The sequence below is a fragment of the Oryzias melastigma genome, linkage group LG3 (genome assembly GCF_002922805.2).
Source record: "Oryzias melastigma strain HK-1 linkage group LG3, ASM292280v2, whole genome shotgun sequence".
Classification (NCBI taxonomy): domain Eukaryota; kingdom Metazoa; phylum Chordata; class Actinopteri; order Beloniformes; family Adrianichthyidae; genus Oryzias; species Oryzias melastigma.
Window position 1 is genome coordinate 32,388,511 of NC_050514.1, and position 16,367 is coordinate 32,404,877.

General features: G+C 35.6%; 1 protein-coding gene and 1 long non-coding RNA gene across 2 annotated transcripts in view; both read right to left on the bottom strand.

Annotated features, from left to right (window-relative positions):
* LOC112160296 (adhesion G-protein coupled receptor G5) overlaps positions 1–16,367 on the bottom strand; it is a gene marked incomplete in the record, with an annotated part of 202,014 nt that overhangs the window by 108,278 nt on the left and 77,369 nt on the right.
* LOC112160298 lies at positions 6,929–11,927 on the bottom strand. The gene is made up of 5 exons (XR_004947662.1): positions 11,786–11,927; positions 9,919–10,344; positions 9,048–9,177; positions 8,500–8,653; positions 6,929–7,976 (listed from the first exon to the last, which is right to left on the bottom strand). It is a non-coding gene; the product is annotated as an uncharacterized LOC112160298 (long non-coding RNA).

The following is a 16,367-nucleotide window of genomic DNA, read 5'->3' on the forward strand; positions in this document are numbered from 1 at the left end:
CATTTTATTCCACATTATTTTCCCAAGACTGCACGCTAACTAAACCAAACTCTTATTTGTATCAGTCCAATTTTAAGATAGTATTTTTTGTTGCATTTGAACTTCTAATCTTAGACTTGATGTGATATTATTAATGCAACAATTTTTGCTTTTATTTTATTTTTAATTTAATTTTATTTAATTACAGGCAAACTGTGAAATTCTACATTATTTTAATAAACATGCTTTTTTAGATTTTTTTTTAATTATTAAGAAATTTTCCAGAACTGTTCTGAAGTTTGTTTTTGTTTTTGTTTTTTAAGAATATTTCTTTCTCCAGAAAAACTTCAGAAACTTTTAAAAAGATCTTAACAGCAGAAACCGTAAATATATATTGACGAGAAAGATTTTAATTCAGTTCAGGACTCTGTCCTCCATGTCTTTATGGACCTTGCTTTGTGCTCTGGTGCACAAAAATGTTGGAAGATGAAGAGCCTGCTCTATTAGCTCTATTTCAAATAATCCTCAATGTGGACTCTGGAAGGAGTGAAGACGATTCTTTTGTTGTGGAATCAGAGTTCATTTTCTCAGATTCCTCTTATGATGATGATATGCCAGTACATGGATTTGCAGCCAGAACATCCTCTCCACATGATACTTATACATAAGTAGACTAATAAACTATTAATTGTTGAAGAAGAGAAAGATGAGAAGCCTTCATCTGTAAAAAGACAGTTTTCCCAATTCAAAAAAGTCAATCAGCATGTTGAAGACAGCCAGTGGTGCCACAAAACACAGACACACTGGAGAAAAGTCTTTCTTGTAGGCCAGGACTGCCTGGTCCTAAAAAACCTGTTTCTCTTAGGTATGTAGATGGGGGGAGGGAGCAGAACTGTTTGCTGTCGTACAACCTAGATCTAATTTGCAATTTGAAGGTCATTAAATGCATAAAAAAGGAATAAAACATAAATTTAAACATGACATTCTGCATTGCGCAATCAGGAAGTCATTGTTGATGGTTTAAAGGCATTTGTCTGTGTTAAAAATATTTCTTTCACCTGCATTGAACAGTTTTGAGATCAAAATAAAATTTAAAAGTAAAAACAAATATTTCATTTGGACTGTTCCTGAGCGGGATTCGAACCCATGACCTTCTGAATGTGAGTCCGCAGCCCTAACCACTTGACCGTCTAGTGGCGGAATCTGGAATGCAAGTCAAACTTAAATTTAAACATGACATTCTGCATTGCGCAATCAGGAAGTCATTGTTGATGGTTTAAAGGCATTTGTCTGTGTTAAAAACATTTCTTTCACCTGCATCGAACAGTTTTGAGGTCAAAATAAAATTTCAAAGTAAAAACAAATATTTCATGTGGACTGTTCCTGAGCAGGATTCGAACCCATGACCTTCTGAATGTGAGTCCGCAGCCATAACCACTTGACCGTCTAGTGGCGGAATCTGGAATGCAAGTCAAACTTAAATTTAAACACGACATTCTGCATTGCGCAATCAGGAAGTCATTGTTGATGGTTTAAAGGCATTTGTCTGTGTTAAAAACATTTCTTTCACCTGCATTGTATTAGTAAGTATTAGTATTAGTATTAGTATTGTTTATATAAAGTGTTGATGGTTGTAAAAGCATAAAAAAATGTATCACCCCCCCTCCTTCCCCATGTCACCAGTTTGTCATTTATTGTATTTGTCTGTGTTAAAAATACCTTTTTTTACCTACAAATTTAAACCTTACAATCTGCATTGCGAAATCAGGAAGTCATTGTTGATGGTTTAAGGTGATCACCACAACACTACTTTGAGAAGTGGAGTGGGGCATTGCAGCAGAATCGGAAAGTTCCAGGGATTCTAGTGTTAAAATGAAATTTTAAGAGAATGGAAAGAGTCACTGGAATCAAGTTCCTTGGTGTAATTATAGATCACAAATAAGACATAAGCTGCAAATAAAGCAGGTCAGACCTAAACATAGCAGTGTCAGGGAAACATGTCATCCATTCACAAATCACGCTTACTAATATATTCATCGATAATACTACCATATTTACAGTACAGTGTAGAAGTTTGGGAAAATACTTTTAAAACAACAAAGCTATTCAAGTAGTTCACAGCATGGACTATGGAGCACATAGGAATGCACTGCTTTTTTAAGTTAGGTTTATTAAAATTATGGGAACTACTAAAACTTAAAACAATCACATAATATGTTAAAAGGCAGAAACTATTTACTTCCAATAAACATACAAACAATGTTCAAGGATAGAGATGGGGTTACAATGTAAGAGGACAGCTGGACTTCAAAAGTAGTACATTTGTACTACAAAAAAAAATGTGCTCATCTATTTGTGGTGTGGATTTATGGAATTAGTTTGATGATAGTTTAAAATAAAGCAAAGGTTTACATGGATTTAAGAAAAACACACAAGATATCACTGTTGAAACTTTACATGGTTGGAAATGATCAATAAGAACGAATGAGCAAATGTCTCTTTACATATGTGTCGTACAGGGTTAGGTAAATGGTAGGTCTGAAGAACTTAATGTACTGTGTTCCCCCACATATTCACGTTTTAATATTCATGGTTTCACGTAATCGTGGAATTTTTACTTTTTCAGTCATCACGAAAGCTCTGACAACTCCTCCCTAAAATTTATGTACAAGCGTTGTGGGAATTTCCCAGGAGGGGAGCAGAGATGAAGAGTATGCTGCGCCCCCTCCATGCTTGGAGAAATGGCATCAGCTAACTCAGAAGTGGCCAAAAACAAAAAAATTCCGAAAATGCTCAAGAAGTTAATCGCAGAGGATAATTATTAGATAGCTGTTAATAAGAAACATATTTATAAAGAAACAGTTGTATTCATAAATACAGAAATGTATACTTTGTGCACAATTCTGCAGAAAAAAATATGAATGTAACATTTATGTCCCTTTTGAGTACGACTTTTCTTTGCCTTGAATAAATTTCTCCTGTCACATTCTCATACATCGAGTAATGTGCGTACGTCTTCAAGTTTATCTATTAAACTAAAATAAAATATGACTTTTTTATATGTTCTTGATTCCATAACGGGAACATTGTATGGACAGCTATAGCTCTGTTGAAAATTGAATAAATAGATCAAAATACACCCATCTCCGACCGCATTTTGGGGTTGTAAGGCTACAACACTTAGTGTTTTGTTCTTTGTATTAAAACAGTAAAATCTGTCCAACACAAGAAGCCTTTATCTGTTTGCTTAATTGCTGAACAGGACAAATAAAAATGAAAAACAAGACTCCACAGAAAGTCATGTTTTTGGTATTTTTAACATATCTGGAGGTATTTTTTTTGTGACACATACACATTAATTCAAGATTAAAAACACATTTTTGAGTCAACTTTTGTTTAAAATGTTGTGAATCAGTAGCAGAAGGAAAAATGCTGTTTGAAAAGGATTTTATCTGTGAAGGAGAAACTGTTTCCCTGCTCCGCTCAAATCTAATTTGTCTATTTTGCAGATAAGCTGTACAGCTGGATAGTCTGAAATCGTTCTCCATTTTTGTTGCATGGGTAATGTTAGACTGGAGTTGAAAGAGACTGTAAGGTTGCAAGAGAGCATGTAAAAACAGTTGATGAGACATCAATGGAGGCTTACTTCCATGCAAACAACTACGCCCACAACTCAGAGGGGATTTTTTCTTTTAAACTAACTACTGCCATGCTGCAAAAACTAAGTCAACACATGTTTTTTTTTTTTTTTTACTTTGCCTAAAAACAGCAAAATCCTGAGTAAAAGACCACTGCGAACGCCTTGAAAACAGTACAAAATAAGATTGGAGTTGGATTTTTTTTTTAGACTTTTTTAATCTTTTATAATCCTAAAAATGAATAGTTTAAGTCAAAGAGAGTGAAGTCAATAATGTTTTAAATAAAAAAATGTAATGTAAAAGTTAATTTTTGTCAGTTTTATTTAGAACCTGAATTTCTAATTAAGCAAAATCAACACCAAAACTGAAAAATATCTATGCTTTACTTCATTTTTTCAACTATTAACATTAAAATTAAGACATTTTCAAACCAGAAAATGGTTGCTGTGTAAACAATTTTATAATAGTCTATGTCAGCTGTACACAGCAATGGCAGGTACATCAATTGTCCATCATAGAGCCACAAACACTCATTCTTTGCTAAATAACAATTCAGAGTCACCAATCAACCTATGAAATGTGATGTTTGATCATGAAGGAAAGCTGGAGTGTTCGGAGAAAATCAACACATGTACAAGAGGAAACACGAGAGTCCTCAAAGGAAGAAAAAAAAACATTTAAGGATGGAACCAGGCAGCAAACAATTCTAACTACCACAGCTTTCTTTAAATTCTTAGTAAAATAAAAAGAGGTTTCTTTATCAAAAATCTGCATTTTAAAGGAGTCTAAAAAAAAAAAAAAACAAACATAAAAGTTTCACCAGCATTTTCAACTTTCAGATCCGACTAAACGATCTATATATTTTCTTTAAATCTATATCCACAATATAACATTTACAATTGTTTTTTGCTTTTTTTGTCAAAACAACATGCTAACATTTGGACTTAAACTAGAAAGAGAACCGAAGCTTACCTTACATTTCTGTGAACAACAGAGTTAATGCGATGGCCAGAATGAAAATGAGGAAGATGTGGATGAAACATGAAACTTTTGGGGTTTGATAAACATGTAAATGACAGAGAGGAAACCAGGAACCATCCTGCAAGCTCAAAGACCTTCTATGTTTCTGTTTCCGTTGATTCATGTCACCAAACCAAAATAAGTTCGAACAACAAACCTGTCAGCTTGAGAAGATACGTACAGTGTATTTTGTACTTCTGGGTTTGTGTCAAATTCGGGTCTTTGCCTTTAAATAATCAAACAATGGACTGACATTTTTTTGCAGCGTACTTGTTTGTCATTTTTCCGACACTCACGTATGTTTGCAACCAACCTGCTGTTGAAGCTCCTTATTGGCTAAACACACCTGATCCAGGTAATCAGCAGCAGATGAGACTGGATTTCTGGAAAACCAGCAGGAAGGGTTTGAGTTCTGCACCCCCGTTTCGGACATTTAAATGTTTTCAAACACAGTTTACCTTTATATGCTTATGTTGACAATTCTAGCAATTCTAGGGTCGGGAATCGTAAAAAATAAATTAATTAATTGCAAACCTGGAAAATAATTTGTGATTATGAATTTGCAAAGACCTTTTTATTAGCTACAGTGTTTGTCGACCACTTATTTTCGGCACATAACCCCAAAATTATATCACTCACAAAACTGTACATTTAGAACATTTATTTATAATCAAGTCTGTCAGCCAAAAAAAAAAAAAATCACTCTTAATAACAATGTTTTACCAGCTACATTTTATGACAATATGCAGCTTTAGGCAAAAACAGGCCAGAGAAAATTTTTTCCTTCATTTTTACTGTCTAATTTTTTTTATTTATCAAGAGTTAACCCAGAAGTGTAATTTGTGTGTACAAAAAAAGTGTAATGTCTGTAAATATCTTATGGGCATCAAAAATAGTCCTGGACTTTCACTGATTTGAATCTATAAACTGCTTTATTCTCCGACCTGCATCCTACATACCGGTACATGCCACGTCACAACAGAACAGAACTCTTCCTCGTGTCCTCTCAGTTCGTCCGGACCCTCCCAACAGCGACATCCCCTGGTCATTTCTTGTCATCACACAAAGCACATCGATAGTGAGATGAGCAGAACTCTAAAGACTTTTATGTCTGCTATATTACTCCAGCAAAACAGAGATGTTGACAGTCATTAGAAACGGACCTAAAAAAAGTTCTGGTCACTGCTCTATATAACTGATTTAAATAATTTGTAAAATAAATCATTTGTTTTATAGTGTTCCAAAGGTAATATATGTTCATATATATGCTTCACTCTGAAAGGCTGAAGAAAATCATGGTATGGTCCCTTTAAAAGTAAATTCATCTGCACTGAAAACAGAGAAATATTGGATCAATTAACAAAAGTTCTGTAATGTGTTACATTCAGAATTTCATCAAGGTTTCATCAAATAAAAATTTTAAGTTAGTAGTTAATACAACAACTTTATTTGACAGTCCAGGTATTTACAATTTTTTACATGTTATTGAACCTTTACAGTAAAAAGGAGAATAATATAATAAAGTAAATTGTGCAAAAACATCAATTTTTTTTTGTAAATTCAGAAAAGTTTTGTAGTGTTTTTTTTTTTTTTTTGATGACTCGTTGAGTCATAAATATAGTGTAAGGAGGTCAGTGCTGGTTGAAGGTACTCGAGGCAAAGCTCAACCGCAGTTCCTCCTAAAATATCTATTTTGCAAAAAACAGAACATATTTTTCCCATGTAAAAATATTTTTACAGGTTTTTTGATAATCAGCTTTGAGTTGTCTGAAAGTTGATAAGCTTTAAATTAGGAACCCCAAAGGCAGAAAGCATCATACAATAAATATCCTTTCACATTGATAAAGTTGCTGGAATTACTGCTGCAAAGTCCTCAATTGCATCATCATGTAGCCAATACTAGAAGAGCCGATCTCACACTTGATGCTGAGACGTTTTTTAAGGTGCATCTGAAATATTAAAATAAAACCAAATACTTCTCAATGCTCCCACAAATATATTTAACTGTATAAAATAGATGATTAAAATCATGATTTTCTGATGTAACTGATATCTCTATTTACACCAAAAGAGATATAAGGGGTTAAGAAAATGGACGGACGGATCAACACATTCTTACTCCTAATGCGTCGCATATTGACGTTTGGTTAGGGACCTCTCCGTGTCACTTTTTAACTTTTTGAGTGTCCCAGAGTCGTCGTTTTTAGACATGCTGGCTGTTCCATTTAATCACGGGTCTCCAACCTCCGAGCTGCAAACCAGAACCGGTCCAGTACCGCGACGTGCAGGGCACCAGTACCCAAACCTGTTACCCTAAAATGACACCGAAGCAGATGGGGTACCGAACCCGAACTGGTACCAGTCGCGGTAGGGGGGGTGAACTGGACGCAGTACCAGACGTGAACCAGTACCGGTACTGGACACATCCCGATGACCAGTGCGAATCCGGTACCGCGTCCCACGAGTTGCAGACCCTTGATTTTGCGAACAGCCAGCACGTCAAAGATCAACGAGTTGGGGACGGTAAAAACATCAAAAAGTGACGCGGAGAGGTCCTTAATCAACGTCAATATGTGACACCTCGGGATGAGAATGTGTTGGATGGACGATGACACCAAATCTACAGAAACTAAGAGAAAAGAATGTTTAAAAATAGTTTTGAAAATACCAAATCAGTTTTGAGCACCCCCTAAAATGCAAGTTTTCCCTTGAAAAAGAAACATAAACATAAAAAAAAAGATTAAAGACAAAATTCAAATACGAGCAAACTTAAAACAAAGGACACCCAAAAACTTGGTACAAGATAATAAGCAAATACAATCCAAAGACTTAAATCAAAGAGAGGAAATAATGGAAACAGATATAAAATTGTTTAAATCAATAAAACTGGTAACCTAAAAAAATAAAAGACAAATTCACACATTTCCATCTTTGTCATTAAGCATCTAAACCTGCAGCACATCCTTCAACCTGTTTTTCTGCCACACATGTACAGATCTACTTCTTCCTTCTTTGTGTCAAACCTTTAATACAATAATAAAACTTGTAAACCCACATATGTAAATTAAATAGACTCTCATTACTAAAAATGTAATAAAAAACATAAGGTGACATCAGAAAATAGCTTCTGTTATGGCTTCCTTGACTTGGGGGGACTTAAAAATATGACTTTTACTAAAGCAAAACAAAAAGCATTAAATATAATGCAGTTTTATTTGAGCAGCAAGCTCTAACTTTTAATAATTCAACCGCTCGAGGAGTTAGTTTTATTTCCAGATGATGACGTTGAATCTTTGATCTTCCTGAGAGTCAACACGAAGTAGAGAAATATGAAGAATCCTGCATGAGAAACAAGATAAAAAGGGAAAAAAGGAAAAAGTCACACAGTGTCAAATAAAATTAATAAATGCAATTTTTAAAAATGTAATTGAGTGTAAGTGTAATGTAAGTGAGTTTTTTTAACACGTTTTTCTCGCTACAAAGCCTCCTCTGGACAACACGCCATCCATGCATGATGTAAAACCCAGCGCAATAATGACCCACAATCTTTGTTCAGCCCCAATCAGGAGTGGAAGCAGTCTGGCCATCCGCTTGCACGAATTCACGATTGCTTATACGGCTTCACAGGACTCGCACAGAGGAGTATTTCAAATATCATGTTTACATAACACATTTTTATTCCGATCAGGCCTTCACGATTACTTGTGTCTACGTATGTGCAGCTATTGTAGCATCTCATTGGCAAAGTACTCCTGATTAAAGTGTAGCAGCAGCTAAGGTTGTGTTTCTGAAAAACCAGCAGGATGCCACCTCACAAAGTCTGGAGTACAAAGACAGCGTCTGCGTGTTGAGAAGTCCTCACCTTGCAGAGAGTTGAGAATACAGAAGATGTAGAGAGCAGGAGTGACCAGGGGCCCAATTGAGAAGAGGTAGAAGCCCCAGGCAATGCCAAGCAGAGAGATGAGGAACAGCAGCAGGCCCATGTCCTTCGCTCTGTTCTTTTTCATTGGTCCAAACTGATGAAATAAAATAAAATATAATATTAGGACATTTGTTCAAGCAAACGTGGATCAAACATGGTTTTTAACTCTTTAAAAACACTTGAAATGCATTTATTGTCAAACAATTTAAATTAAATTTAAATTGTTTGACAACCAGTAATCAACCAGCAGGAGGCCGGCCCTCGAGGATTGACTCTGAACACCTCTATTCTAAACACTCCTGTTCATTCATTCATTCAAAAAGACGATGTCTGGTGGTATCATAAAACCAAAGTGAACAAAGAACGTGGAATCACTACAAATAAACTGTACATTATGGTAAGAATCACTATAGAGTAAGGATAGTTTCACGTCATCTTACTACAATGAAAATTCAGCGATTGAAATACCCGTCACGAGTAATACTTACATTGTTGAGACGGCGGCTAGTTATTAGATATCTCACTGTTAAAGAGAACATGACTGTGTTAAAGACGAACAACAGGGCGAACAGTCCCGTCGTGGTCACCAGCTCCACTGTCCTGTCAGTTATGTAGCACCTATAGGAAGAATAAGCAAGTTTACCCTTTAGATTTGTACTTAAACACATTGCCAGATATTATCTCGTCTGCCTAAGTCGTTGGTTTTCTCCAATACAGTTTTCCTACTGAACCCCCTTTTTTGTATTTTAAAATTATGATGACTCAGTGGGTGGGTATTGTTTTAACACACTGCTTTGATTGTCAAAAATAAGGGACATTTTTTATGGAGGTCCTCTCATTTTTTTCTATTTCCAGATGGATCAAAAGGTTTACTTATCAAAACTCTCGCTTTACTTTGTTGCACCCAAAACCCAATTTTTTGGAAAATTGCTGAACTGGACGGAGTGAACGGAGAGAATTTTTTGAATTTCCATGGTTCTCTGCGAAGAGTGTCACGTGAACCAAAGCAAATGGGGGTTTCCCATAGTTCTGAGCGCTATATAAACTAATTAAACTTAATTAAACTTTAAAGAGTTGACATCAGTAAAAAGATGTTTTTTAATTATTTTTTTCAGAAACCACTGGAATTATGTTCATTGTGTAAATGGTTGAAGAGATACTATAATTCAAAGACCATCAACATTGGAGCTAAAGCGCCAGACTTAAAGGGTTCAACTCTTGTTTCTACTAAGGTCCTGAGGTCCAGAACCAGAACTTGATACTTGATAGATAGAAAAGCATGAAAAGCTGCAAAATGTAGCAACATATATTTTCAAATATACATAAACACAATGTTTGAAAATCAAGAATCTTTCTTACAAACTACTGTTGTTCAAAGTAGAGAGTCCGTAATACTCCTTCTTTATAGACACCACAATTGAAACAATGACTGCAGGAACTCCTGAAACAAAAAAACAAAACAGATGAAGTCACTCTTCTTCAGGTTCAGTTTCTTAAACTACATAAACCCACTCACCCCACCCTATCACACTGATCTTCAGCAGGTATCTATTGGTATGGATGTTGAAGACTTTGACTATGAGGAGGTAGAGGTGGAACCCCTCCAAAGCCATCCAGCTGAAGGTGGCCAACAGAGAGTAGTGGAGAGCGAGAGCCATGTAAAGACAAAGCCCCGGCAAGGACAGTGTGGCGACCTTCTCATTGGGTAGAAGATGTAGATTGAGGAAGATCAAGGCAAACACAAGGTTGATATGGATCTTTTTGGAATCATCAGCTCGGATTTTACTGTCAGAAAAAGAACAAAAGGTTAGGCAACTATTGTGGAGATTGGACAACCTATTTTTTTTTTATCTTGCTCCAAAAACTCCACTTATAGACAGATGCAGGGATAAGTCTGGGGAAATATCCAGGTTAACGTATTACAGGATATTTGCTCCTCAGTGAAGATCCCTTTCTGGAGATAGAAGAGTACTTTATTGGGGAATCTGAGTATATTTCTGCATTAAATGGGAGATCCAAGTTATTTATACATTTTGAAATACTTCAGAGGTGTGGTTTATTGTTTTATTATTTTTTTAAGTTTACATGCAAATGTCTACAATCTGGTGCGTAACAAAATGGTTGACTGATGTCTGTTTACTTTCAGTGGGGTTGCAGGTATCATTCATTATCCACAACATCGTCCTTGACAGTACATTATCTTTCCAGTCCCACGTCAATAGCATTACTCGGTCTGCCTATTTCCATCTTCGTAACATTAACCGTCTGCGCCCCTCTCTCACTGTCCACTCCGCCTCAATCCTAGTTCACAGTCTGGTCACTTCACGTCTAGATTATTGCAATTCACTTCTTTCCAGTCTACCAAACAAAACCCTCAACAAACTTCAACTGGTCCAGAACTCAGCTGCCCGCATTGTTTCCAGAACTCCGTCATTTCACCATATCACTCCCGTCCTCCAGCAACTACACTGGCTACCCATTAAATTCAGAATCCAGTTCAAACTCCTTCTCCTCACCTTTAAATCCATTCACAACCGGGCTCCTCCCTACCTTGCTGATCTTCTCCATATCCACACTCCCTCCCGTTCTCTCCGGTCTTCTGCTTCTCTTCAGCTCACCGTACCTCCGGCCCGTCTAGCTACCATGGGGAGTCGAGCCTTCAGCCGCTCGGCTCCCAAACTTTGGAACTCTGTCCCCCCTGACCTCCGTGATATCAACTCTTTTCCTCTATTCAAATCCAGACTCAAAACTCACCTGTTTAAATCCGCCTTTTCACTTTGACCTAGTACCCAATCTTCAGTCTGTAATTATTGTGTCTTGCTTTTATGTGTATTATTTTACTATTTTATTGCTATTTTACTGTCAAGTGTCCTTGGGTGTTTTGAAAGGCGCTATAAATAAAATTTATTATTATTATTAACACTCAGTTCTTTGTCACCAGGATGACACAATGGGATCTTATGATGTATGATTGTTGGCGTCTGCACACATGACATTTAGTTATTTTACCACATCTTTAAAGCAGTCAATATTTAAATAACTTGAATTCTGCCCCAGCAGAAGAAACTACACAGATAAGCAACCACATTTCTTTCAAAAGAACCAATGAAGTCCAAAATTCTGTGACGTGGGAGTTAAGTATACGTAGCAGCAAGATGACAAACATATATGAACTTAGTATGCGTGATTTTGAAAGACTATAATTTCAATTCAAATATGTAATTACCTGTGTGTGAAGAAAAGAACAACAGTGAAGGCCAGAGCAGTGAGAGAAATCCCACAGCCGATCAAAGTGATGTAGGACAGTATCTGCACGTCTTCAGGAGAGAGTTCATCTGAGCTAAGGGGTGCCTGACAACAACAAAAAGATAACTTTTTACTTTTTTTTTTTATATTATAATAACCCATAAAAATCCCTACTCTTTGGGTAATGCTTTCAGTGATTTGTCTGTTGCATGAACAGTGTAATGCACGATCAGCTGACCACTCCAATAGTGTACCAATAGCCTCCAATGGTGGCCCTACGAAGAGGCTTGACTCCAGTGGTTACCATGGACTACTGTTTCTAAATGTGGCCAGCCCAATTTATAGTTTTAACAAATGAAAAAGAAAAAAAAAAACAGCAAACAATGATTTTTTTCTTGAATGTTGTAGAAGTGACAGACAGCTTTTCGTAAACTCTAGACAAGCCTAAGACCTGACTCTACAGCTGCTTGTACTAGACATTTATTTTTTACAAGCTACTTTTATTTTTGATATTCTTTCAGATTTCCATTTTTCAAGCCTAAAAAATGTAAACATTTACTGATGTTTTATGGAGAAAAGAAAATTTAGAAACCATTGAAAAATTAAACTTTTAACTTTAATTTTTTCTTTCAAGTAGATTCTAATTTAAGGTCATTTTGGAGCTAAAGTGTTTTGATGCACATTTGTATTAATAATTGTCAAGAGGGTAATATTCAAAAATATAAAAAAGGTATATTCAGAAGGGTGAATATTTTCCTGTAACCCACTGATGCTTAGATTAAACTACTATTGAAAAACATTCAGAAATAGCCTCCATAAGATATGATTTAAAAAGGACCAGCCTTACCAAGAGGACACCAAAGTACGTGAGATGGTCACAAGAACAGGTGACTTGATTCATTGTTTGATTCCACAGGGTCAGGCAGCCATTAGTGCTCCAATCTGGTAGTAAAAGAGTTAATTTTCTTACACATAGAAGACATCAAATATCCAGCTGTGACCATTTTTATTAATAGAAGAGTATCTCTACTCACTTCCAGATGAATAATTTAGGAACGCACAGAGGGGTTCTGCTGATTTCTGTGACAAAACAGAATCAAAACAATAACTAAGTATCTTTCTTTTACATTTTTAAAGTTTTTTTTTTTCTGAGACAATACAAAACTACACCAGCACTAAGAATAATCTAATTTGTTGTTATTAATCTGAAATTTGATGCTTTCACACAAAGTTTTTCCTTTTGCCTTTAAAGTTCTTCGAAATGTTTTAAATTCGACTTATGTTTGTTTTTTAAAGTTAGCTGCAGTTTTTTTTTTATCGGTTTACTTTTGTCACATCTTTTGAAGGTAAGGTTGCAAGTGAGAATTAACAGCATCTAGAGGAACACAGCATCTATTGTCACAGTGTCAACATTGGTGATAATTACACTGAAAAAAGTGAAACGTTTCATTAATTGACAAAAGTCCTGTAATTTGTTGCATTTAAAATGATTTGTTTATACTGAATAAAACTTTTAAGTTGAGTTAACAATCAACATATTTTTAATTTGATACAAACTAATCATTTTAAATGCTAAAAATTGCAGAATTTTTGTTAATTGATGAAACGTTTCACTTTTTTCAGTGTACATGTGTTTCTGTTGAACATTGTTCTCACATGGTGATCTAAAAATTTCTTTATAAATACCAACGACTAGCTTGCAAATTAAAAAAAAAAGGATTAAAAATACAATAAAGTAAAATAAAGACTTTAACGGGAGGGTGTTCTCACCTTAAATTGTACGTTTATTGTGACAGTAATTTGTTACTGAATTGAGTTAGTTTCATTCTATATTTCCGGTGTTTAATAATAATAATAATAATAAATTGTATTTATATGGCGCCTTTCCGGACACCCAAGGTCGCCTTACAGATAAAAACAAACATAATAAACAGCTTAAAATGACAGTCATAAAACATATAAAACATATAAATATAATAAAACAGTCCAGATAGAAGGGAGTTGCAATAGTCCAGACGGGAGGTGAGACTGTGCACCAGAACAGCTGTGGAGTGTTGACTGAGTGAGGGACGGAGACGGCGAATATTACGGAGGTGGAAGTAAGCAATCCGGGTGACGTTATTGATGTGGGCAGTAAATGAGAAAGTGCTGTCGAGGATGACACCCAGACTCTTAACTTGTGGGGAAGGGAGGATGGAGCTGTTATCAAAGGAAATTGAGAAGTTATTGAGCTTTTTTAAGTTGGTCTTTGTTCCTACAATGAGTAATTCAGTTTTGTTACTGTTTAGTTTAAGGAAATTTGAAGTGAACCAGGATTTAATTTCTAGAAGGCAATTGGAGAGGGAGGCAGGGGGGAGAGTAGCATCAGGCTTGGAGGAGAAGTAGAGCTGGGTGTCATCCGCATAGCAGTGAAAGTGAATGTTGTGTTTACAGAAGAGTTGGCCGAGGGGGAGAAGGTAGATGATGAATAGTAGGGGCCCCAGGACAGAACCTTGGATATTAATGTTTTTTTAAACGCCCAGAAATGTTCATATCTCCAAAAAATCCTGTTTAGATCTGACTAATTAATTATTGAAACCTTTGTTCTGTAGTTTTACTGAGATGAAAAACACTAAAAGTTAATAACAAAATGAAGACATAGTTACATTTGGTGCCAGTGAAAACCTCATGGTAAGGTTGACTCGTTCAGAAAGTCCTGAAACACTTTTGTTGGCCACACTCAGCCCGACCATTCTCTGTTCATACAAATCAAAGGTGCTGTACTGAGCAGTCTGTAAATAGAAACATAAGGAAACAGATAAAAACAAGAAACAAAACATTTTACTCCACAGAATCTTAATCTCTGTGAGTGTTCCATGTTGAACAGTGATGTCTGACCTCATTTGGAAACTGAAGAATGCAGAAGATGATTCTGTCTTCCTCGTCAATGTCCAAACTCTTCGGCAGGTAAGCGCTCACTATGATATCGGCGTTACGCTGATTTGTAACTGACTGTCAGTAAAAGAACAGCAAGTTAAAGATTCATTCTTAACATGCAACACAAAACCTTTGACATTCAATTTTCTGTACATTCCTTCTAGTTCCTGCTGCAGTTGTAAGATAAAATCTTCAAGTCATATTAGGAAAGGCTGATGCATTTAAGTTCAGTTCTCTTCTTTTTTTTATACATACAATTATTAAGTAATCTAACAGAATAATTTTAATTGCATGTTTTTTCTGCATGTGCTTTTCTTCTGTGATAAATAAAGTTAATTTCAATGATGGTTCTTTATAAGTTCTGCACACATCTGAGTTTAATTCAGGATATTCGGATTCATTTGGTCTTAATTTGCTTATAGGTCATACGTTTTTTTTTTGTTTGTTTTTTTTTCAAAATGCACAAACAAAATTAAAACACAATATCAAAGAGAACTTTTGAAATTATAATGGGATGGCCACACGACCAATGACTTGGAGGCCATTTTGTGTCAAACTGAGATTTTCACGTTTTCACTTAAAATGGAAAAACCGCACTTTGTTTTATGCAATTCTTATAAAAACATCACACACATGTTGCCAGTTTAAGTCTACAACCACCACAGATGTTTAATTGACCTTCGAAAGGGGTCACCATCTTGAATTAAAAAAAAACTACCTTTAGTACCAGCAACAAAGAAAAATTCACTATAGGAATTTACATTGATTGTCTTGTAACTTCTCGAACACTATCGGGAAGCTAATGTGCAAAAAAATGTTGGAATTCAAAGTTGTAAATTTTAGGTGGTGTGCGCATGGCGAGTTTGCAACTGTTGCAATTCTGGCTCGCTCTGACATTTTTTAATCAGAATGTCATAAAACGGGTATGCATGATTTCTCTGGCACAAGCTGAACAAAATACAATATAACAATGTCAAAATTATGGACGTGGTACCAAAAAAATGTAGCATAAAAATCTGCTGACTCAGCTAAAAAATTAAAGTAGAAAAAAAAGTGGGAATTCACAAATAAAACCAATGTCTTGGATATCCAAAGGAAGGTTTGAAGTTATTATAGAATGTCCACACCACCTATGGGTTGGTGGCCATGTTGTGGCAAATTCTGAAATTTTGCAATTTTTCATGTTTTTGAAAACAAATATTTTGTTTGTACGATTTTCACAAAATTTTACAAACATGCCGCTGGTTTGAGTCTGTAATGACCCCTAGAGCTCTATTGACTTTTATCCAAGGGAGAAAGACGGCATTTTCAATTAGAAAAAAAAAAACACTGATAGTACCAGCAACAAACAAAAACTCGCCCTAGAGATTATAGACAAGCATTTCCTAAATTCTCAGGTATCTTTGGGAAGCGCTTGTGGAAAAGAAATTTGAATTAGAAGTTGTAGATTTTCAACATGGTGAAGTTTCAAAAGTGGCATTTTCCTATTGCAAATCTTTTACCAAAATATTGTGAAATTTCAATATGTTGATCGCTGAATAGAGCAGAGCAAAATGATATAACGCAGGGTTTGAGCATATTAGGAATGTGGGCGTGGTTAACAAATAACCTCCGCTGCTAAGAAAATCCAAAAGTTTACTTTGACT